Source organism: Colletes latitarsis, unplaced genomic scaffold (genome assembly GCF_051014445.1).
Source record: "Colletes latitarsis isolate SP2378_abdomen unplaced genomic scaffold, iyColLati1 scaffold0007, whole genome shotgun sequence".
In the NCBI taxonomy this organism is placed as follows: domain Eukaryota; kingdom Metazoa; phylum Arthropoda; class Insecta; order Hymenoptera; family Colletidae; genus Colletes; species Colletes latitarsis.
Window position 1 is genome coordinate 52,501 of NW_027488367.1, and position 8,077 is coordinate 60,577.

Genomic DNA, 8,077 nt, shown 5'->3' on the forward strand with positions numbered 1-8,077 from the left:
TCTCAGGCTCCCTCTCCGGAATCGAACCCTGATTCCCCGTTACCCGTTACAACCATGGTAGGCGCAGAACCTACCATCGACAGTTGATAAGGCAGACATTTGAAAGATGCGTCGCCGGTACTGGAAGACCGTGCGATCAGCACAAAGTTATTCAGAGTCACCAAAGCAAACGATGAACGAACGGACAATAATGCCCGTCCAGACCACCGATTGGTTTTGATCTAATAAAAGCGTTCCTCCCATCACTGGGACGAACTCTGTTTTGCATGTATTAGCTCTAGAATTACCACAGTTATCCAAGTAAATGTGGGTACGATCAAAGGAACCATAACTGATTTAATGAGCCATTCGCGGTTTCACCTTAATACGGCGTGTACTGAGACATGCATGGCTTAATCTTTGAGACAAGCATATGACTACTGGCAGGATCAACCAGGGAACTTGAGTAAAGTTCTTTTGTAATATTCTCTCAATTTTATTCTTCGTCGCCGACTCTGAAGGAGAACGGACGACGACACATAAAAAACTCCTTCTTTCAACATCAAATTTTAGTCTTTCGTTCGAAAGACTTGAGAGCCACCTCTTCCTCTCTTGTGTTATAATATTATATATGTATAGAGAGGGTACCACCAAAAACCCTCTCCTTCGTTTAGTTTCTTTCACTTTTCCGAGAGCTCCCCAAACTCTCGTTTATTTAATTTAATTTCATTTTTCGAGAGAGCGACCACCAACTAACTCTCTTATATTTGCTTTTTCTCGACAGAGCCACCACCAACTCTCTCGTTTATATTTGCTTTTTCTCGACAGAGTCACCACCAACTCTCTCTCGTTTATATTTGCTTTTTCTCGACAGAGAAACCACCAACTCTCTCGTTTATATTTGCTTTTTCTCGACAGAGTCACCACCAAACTCTCTCGTTTCGTATTTTACTTCACAACAGAACATTATTGTATAATGGTATCCCACAACGACAAAGTACGTAGAGCTGCGCTCATGCTGAACATCTCGGGCACTTATTCACGCTGGGCATCGATCGTGGAAGCACGTATTGCCAGGCCCGAAGACTAAGCATTCATGCTGGACAAAAACGAGAAAGCGCGTATGTGCTGGTCGAGAAAGCACGTATTCGGCGCCGTACTGTTATGTCGAGGTCAGACACCTGTATTTCATTCTTTGCTCACTTTCCAGAGTACGAACCGTAGTTCCATACAATTTTTGCCTTTTAAGCTACGCTCCGTAGAGTGTAGTGCCAGTTTATGGTTTTCACAAAATTTTCAATCGCTCGGACTGAAGAGTTGATGCTCGGATAGTACGAGTATACATATTTTAAACGTATACAAGTCACCAACGTCACTCGAGACGCTTATACCACTTCAAGAGCCATTCGGTCAAAGACACCGACTCGTGGCAATGCAGTGTGGAGAAAGTCTGGAACGAGCACGATACAGAACAGTCAGGATGAAATCCCGAGGAGCGACGACTGCTTCTCAACCGAGGTCGAAGAATAGCCGTACGCTCGACGCTGCCCCGACCGACTCGACCGGACCGTCGCTTCTCTTATAGGTACCGAGGCGCCCGCCGGAACGCCGGCGACGCACGGGCTTACGCACGGCCGCTTATGGGGGGAACCGCGCGACCCAACCGCCCGCCCGAACGGCCTGTTATAACTTAGAGCGAAAACCAACACCTGTAATTTCCTTAATAATTGAGCTAGGGCAAAAAAAAAAAACGCTATCTTGTAGGAAAAAAGCAGGGGAACACGATGCCGTCGTTAAAAATATAGATTGCCGTGCTCGTTTTCGAGAAAAAAATGAAAAAATGGTCAAAATCGTCGCAGGACAAAAACTCGACACGCTATCTTGTAGGCAAAAATTAGACGAATTCAAAACCGTAGTTAAAAATATCGGTCGTCGCGCTAGTTTTCGAGAAAAAAACAAAAACGTTCAAAAAATTCGAGATAAAAAAAAAAAAACCAGCCTACCAGATAGAAAAAATTACACTGAACAAATATCATATAGGTCAAAATATGTGTTAGCGTACTAGTTTTCGAGATATAGACGAAAAACCGTCGCCGCCGATCGGTACGTCGGTCGATGCGAAAGCACCGCGCGACCGAGCGCCCGCCTAAAAGACCAGTTCGAACATACCGAAAAATCAAGAAACCGTAACTTCCTTAATAATTGAGCTAGGACAAAAAATCGACACGCTATCTTGCAGGAAAAAATCCGGGGAACACGATGGCGTCGTCAAAAGTGCAGGTCGTCGAGCTCGTTTTCGAGAAAAAAAAAAAAAAATTCTCAAAATTCGACGAAAAAATAAAACGATCATTGGACCGTGTAGAGAATCTAAAACTGCATAAGAATCGTATAGACGAAAATTATCCTTAACGTGCTGGTTTTCGAGTTATTGACGATAAGCCGGTATATATATGTTCGAGATAAAAAAAAAGATAGGGACATGTAGTGTGTAGCCGTTATTCTGTCCAAGCGCGTTGCCACTTGGGGACTTTGCTGTACCTCAGACCGAAGGTCTATACCAGCAACTACATTTTGCCTGATGTTCGGGCATCTACTTTTCACGCGTCGTTATGCGTTTGGAGGCTAACGACGTCGAAACCTGCTGCCACCTCGAGTCCAACCCAATCCAGGAACGCTTGCCGAAGCAAGCGGGGCTTGTATCCCGGCCCGAGGAGGTCATTGCCGAAGCACATGACCTAGCATCCGTTCGAGTACATTTTCAAGCCTGGTTATTGGAGAGAATCCGCAGACTTCTCTCGTTCTGTTACGTAGCGTAATGCGTTCAATGGCGGTTTTGGTTTCGCCCTGCTTTCGTAAGTAGTACCGAGCGCGTATATGTCCGGAACTCCCTGTATAGGTCTTGTGTTACAAGATCGGCTTCGGTCACCGGCCACGGATGGCCAGCTTCTTCAGCCGCTTGTCTCAGGAGTTCTCGCGCGTCTCGGTACCTCCGGCACTCGAATAGGACGTGGTTTGGTGTTTCCACTTGGCCACAGTCGCAATTCTCGTGCGGTACTAAAGCAAATTCCTTGAGCTTGGCTCGGAAATCTCCGTGCCCGCTTAGGAATTGTACTACGTAGTGATCCAAGATCACCCAGCTTGCATTGAGACGGTCAGATACATCAGAGAAGTAGCGGTAGGTGACCCTACCTTTCTCCGATGACGACCATCTCGTTTGCCACATATTGAGAAGTTCCGCTCGCACCAAGGCTTTCGCCTGAGCAGCGGTTACTTCTCCAGCCGCCAAATCGGCTCGACTTATTCGACAATTTCCGACTTCGATATTGATTTGTCTTCTAATCTGGTATGCACACGCGCGCTCCACTAACACCAAGTCTATCGGCATCGTCCCGGCGATCACAGTGATCGCGTCGGTAGATACCGTACGATAGGCCTTGGTGACGGCGAGCAAAACATGTCTCTGCGCCCTGGCAAGTTTAGTTCTTGTCACAGAGGTGAGCATGTCTACCCATCCGGCGGCGGCGTATGTCGTGATCGGGACGAAGAGACCTTTGTACAAAGTACGCATGGTTCTGTGTCCCAATCCCCAGTTTGATCGAGCAAGTCTTGCTAGCGTATAAAACGTTCGCATGACTTTGGCATTCAAGTATTCGACGTGGGATCTTACTCCCATTCGCGCATCGATGTGAACACCCAAGTACCTTATGGTTTGCTTGAGTGCCACACTTCTCCCGTTTATCCTTATCACAGGAGGTCGTTCTCTATCCAGATTTCCCTTCAAGAGAATCATCTCGGTCTTAGTCGCGGATAGTGTAAGTTTCTGCGTGGCGCACCACTCAGAAATTGTATCCGCGACTCTTTGCCCTCTTTGCTGCAACTGATTCCTCGAGTTTCCGTAGAATACCACGAGTAAGTCGTCAGCGTAGGCTATTGGCTCGCAAGCCAGGTGTTCGTTTGATAGGAGCTGTAGAACTTCGTCAAAGACTAAGTTCCAACAGCTCGGACCGAGTATCGACCCCTGCGGGCAGCCCTTGGTGACTTGCTTACGCACATTACCGTGTTTGGAAACTATTGTAACCATACGGTCAGCGAAGTAGTCGACCATGAGTCGATAAAGATTTCGGGGACATCCCCGGCGTTTCAGCTTCTGAAGTATGCTTGGCCACCAAACATTATCAAAAGCTCCGGCGATGTCGAAGGAGAGACCCATCACATATCGTTCCTCTCGCTGGGATATCAATTCCCTGAGCTTCACCACGGCGTCTTCCGTGGATCGTCCAGGCCTGAATCCATATTGCCGATCGGAACTATGTTCTGGGTTTAGGAATATGTTACTCATTCGGTTAAGCATTAGTCTCTCTAATACTTTGCCTAAGATGGAAAGTAGGCATATCGGTCTATACGACTTGACGTCCGTTGGTGGTTTATCGGGCCCTTTCAAGATTGCTCTGATCGAGCCGATTTTCCACCTAACGGGGAAGACCCCGTGCGCTAGACACCCGTTGTAGAGTCGAAGTAGAGCACTATGGATGGATCCATAAGCACATTTAACCACCTCGGCCTCTATACGGTCCAGCCCAGGGCATTTGCCTCGCTTTAAGCGCGATACTGCAGCTCCGAGCTCATTCCTCGTGAAGACTGGACAGTCTTCAGTCGGCGGATCGGTTGCAGCATCAGCTCTGGTGTTTGCTTGCTCCGGCGTTTCATCCGTGGACGAGTCGTCCGGGATTAGCGCCTGTAGGAGCTGCGAGGCAGTCGATTCCCAGTCAGTCGTATATCCTTCCGGCGTTCGAGTGTTTGAGACCGCAGTCTCAACACAGAGTTTCTTTTGGGCGATCTTGTAAACAAGTCCCCATGGCTCTTTATTCCCCTGCTCCGTCACAAAGTTCTGCCAGCTTTGTGCTTTCGCAGCGCGCACTGCGGCTGTGTAGGCGAGTCTAGATGTTCGATACTCAGCCTGCTTTGCCGCTCTCTCCTCCGAGTTCCTCTCGCGCTGAAAGGCTCGTCTAAGTCGATAGACTCGCGCTTTCATTCTCGTCAAATTTTCCGTCCACCATGGGACGGACTTCGAATGCCACTTCTTGGGGCGCATTGAGGCATTGCACGCATCGATGATCGATTTCTCGACCTCTTGTGCTAGGTGTTCGACTTCCCTGCGGCAACCAGTGCCGAGGGGTAATTGCCTCGCGCCTTCAAGAAGAACTTGATCAAATCGCTCCCAGTTCGCATGCAACGTGCGGAATCGAGGCTGTGGGCTTCGATTCTCATTCACGTCCGTGAACTGTAAGACAAAATCAATGAGTCGGTGGTCACTGGAGGTCCAATCCTCGTGAACCGTCCAGTTTCGCACAATTGTCGCCATGTCTGGAGTCGATAATGTGACATCGATCCATGACTCACCGGCAGGGCTGGAGTATGTAGGAATACTCCCAGCCTCGTTCAAAATCGTCAAGTCGTGTAATGCGATAAACTCTTCGAGTTTCTCGCCTCGCGTGTCCGGTCGAACGCTTTCTCCCCCCCAAAGGTGGGATTTGGCATTGACGTCCGCGGCTATCACGACTCGACGGTGTTGGAGAGCATCAAGTGTCCTCTCCAAGCGTGCCAGACTTGGTTCAATGTCTTCCGAGCATTGAAAGTACTGGCTAACGAGGTAGAAACTACCGAAGGGTCCGCTAATGCAAACGCAGGAGGTGTGAGTATCACACAGCTGTGTGATTTTTACCACCGAGATGTCCGGGTTTCTGACCACTATTGCGGCCATAGCCCGTTCATTCTCGGCAATCACCTTCGCCGTGAGCCCAAAGCCTGGAATCTGTCCCTGAAATTGGTAAGGTTCCTGCATGAGCAACACGTCGATCTCCTTTGTGTGCATTAGCTCGCTCACCTCACCATGAACAATTAGCGCACGCCGCATATTATGCTGCGCGATGCGCAATTGCCTTAGAGGATTCTCCGGGTCGTTTCTATCCATAATTCGTACGAGATACTGCTAGGTCTAAAGCTGCCTTATAGGCAGGGCAGTTTTTGTCTCGCGACTTATGGTTGTGCTGCTTGCCTCTTGATTTACAGTTCGAGCAAGTCGGGGACTTACTCTTCGCCGTACAAGAGGCAATGGTATGCCCTTCTTCGGAGCAGTGACCGCAAACCTCGCTTTTTGCTTTACAATGTTTGGCCATGTGGCCAAACATTTGACACTTAAAGCAGCGTGTAACAGAGACATAGTCCTGCACTCTGCATGCGGACCAGCCCAGGTACACCCTGCCCATGCTCTTCAGCCGCTGGCGAACCAGCGGACTGACTTCCATGACCCAGTTGGCAGTGTCCTTTTCCTTCGGGCCGGTTGCAAACCGGACCTTCAGATTGGACGACACATCCCCCTGGGTCATATCGCTGAGGTTTTGCTTCCAGATACTGGAAGAAACCTCCTCTTTCCTCATCGACTTGGGAACGTCATACACTATAAGTGTAGGGTTCCTCAAGGTCGGTAGAGTAGCTGAAAGTCCTACTTCTTTCAGCTTCGCGCAGTTGACGAAGGCCTTTAGATCCTCCTTGCGTTCAGTCTCGACGGCTATGCCACCGGAGTGGATGCGTCGGACGGACCTCACGCGGATCTTGGCTTTCGCCGGCTTGACCAGTGACAGAACAGTTTGTTTGGTCACGTCGCTGTTCTGTCCTTTCCCTTTCGGCGGGAAAATACGCACCACATGTCGTGGTGGTTTTACCGCTTCTGGGGAAACTCGATTCGCGTCGACCTTTACCGCTTGCGCGTAGGTCGTTGCTGCACGAACTGGTGCAGGTTTTGCAGTCGGACGGGAACCCGTCGTCTGCGAAACCGTAGGGGCAACCCTCTCTGCGATCCTCTGGGAGGCTCTCACCTCTTGCCGGATCGCCGCGAGCTGTCCTTTTAGGAAAGAGTTCTGGATAAGAACCTCCTGGACTAGCTCGTAGAGAGCTGCCGCGTTGCCTACGATCAAGGCTCCGGTCTCCTTGCTGAGCCTGGATTCTTTTCCAAGACAGCTGGTCCGGATACCCTTGAACAGTTTCGAGGCCTCTCCATTGATTTTATCGAGAGGCCTGTTCGATGGACCAGGTGTCGCCTCCGCCGACACCTTTCCTGGCAACTCCTCGCCGCTTTTCTGGGCTTTTTCTGCCCTTTGCGGCTTCTCTTTCTTCACGACGGTTACCCAACCGTCGCTGTCGACTTCATGGCCCTTTCCTCCGTCCGAAGACGTGGCGTTGCCTGCTGAGGTTGCCTTCGGCTTTTTGGCCTCTGGCTTCCTCGGTGGAGTTGTACGGGGTGGTGTCCCCGATCCATCCTTCTTGATATCCTTAGTCGGCGCAGGGGATATCGTTCCTGCAGGCTTCGATGTTGTAGCCTTGCTTCGTAGCGTCGGGGGTCTGGTGCTGGGGGGCGTTTTAGCGCCCTTCCCAACTTCAACCTCCTTCGCCTTTTTCTGAGGTGGTGAGACCACCCCAGCCTTTTTACTCGCTGCCGTCGTCCTGCCGGGGGCAACGACGGTAGCCTCCTTTACTCCCTTTTCCCCCTTGCGAGGTACCGAGGCGTCTATCGGCGTCAATTTAATTTTAGGATCCATATTTGTCTGGAAACTGTTTCGTCCCGGCGTGTGTCCCGGCCTCCATGGACCCTCAATTGGAACCCGGCTCCGCCTGGGTTAGGACTTGCACCCGGGATATAGTCCGCGAACAAAGGCCGACCGGGCTTTCCCCGGACTCCTAGGTTCACTTCCTCGCCCAATAGAACCCACGAGTGGTGTTCCGAGCCGATTGACTAGGCACAGGGCTGCTTTTCTCGCCTAGCCGCCTGTCTAGACGAAGCAGAGGCCAAAGGTACGTGTTGGGCAGCTACACTCCCGCAGGAGAGAGGGCCCTCAGATCCCAGGATCCTCCTTTCCGCCGACACAGGTCGCCACGCACGGCAAACACGTGGGGAACAAACCTCAAGCAGATGTTCCCTCTGCTTCGCTACGCCCGGTTTCTGTTCCCTGTTTTTGCAGGGAACCCGCTGCGTAACTAGGACATGACCTCGGGCATCATGTCCCTGTAGCATTAGCTCCAAAACGTGGGACTCGTCCTTAGC

At 50.5% G+C, this 8,077-nt stretch overlaps 1 non-coding gene across 1 annotated transcript in view; it reads right to left on the reverse strand.

Moving 5' to 3' along the window:
- The window catches only part of LOC143350639 (small subunit ribosomal RNA), a 1,933-nt gene extending 1,494 nt beyond the window's left edge, over positions 1 to 439 (reverse strand). Inside the window, exon 1 of the ribosomal RNA XR_013081199.1 lies at positions 1 to 439. This exon is cut by the window's left edge and continues 1,494 nt beyond it. This is a non-coding gene — a ribosomal RNA (small subunit ribosomal RNA).
- Positions 440 to 8,077: the final 7,638 nt, after the last annotated feature.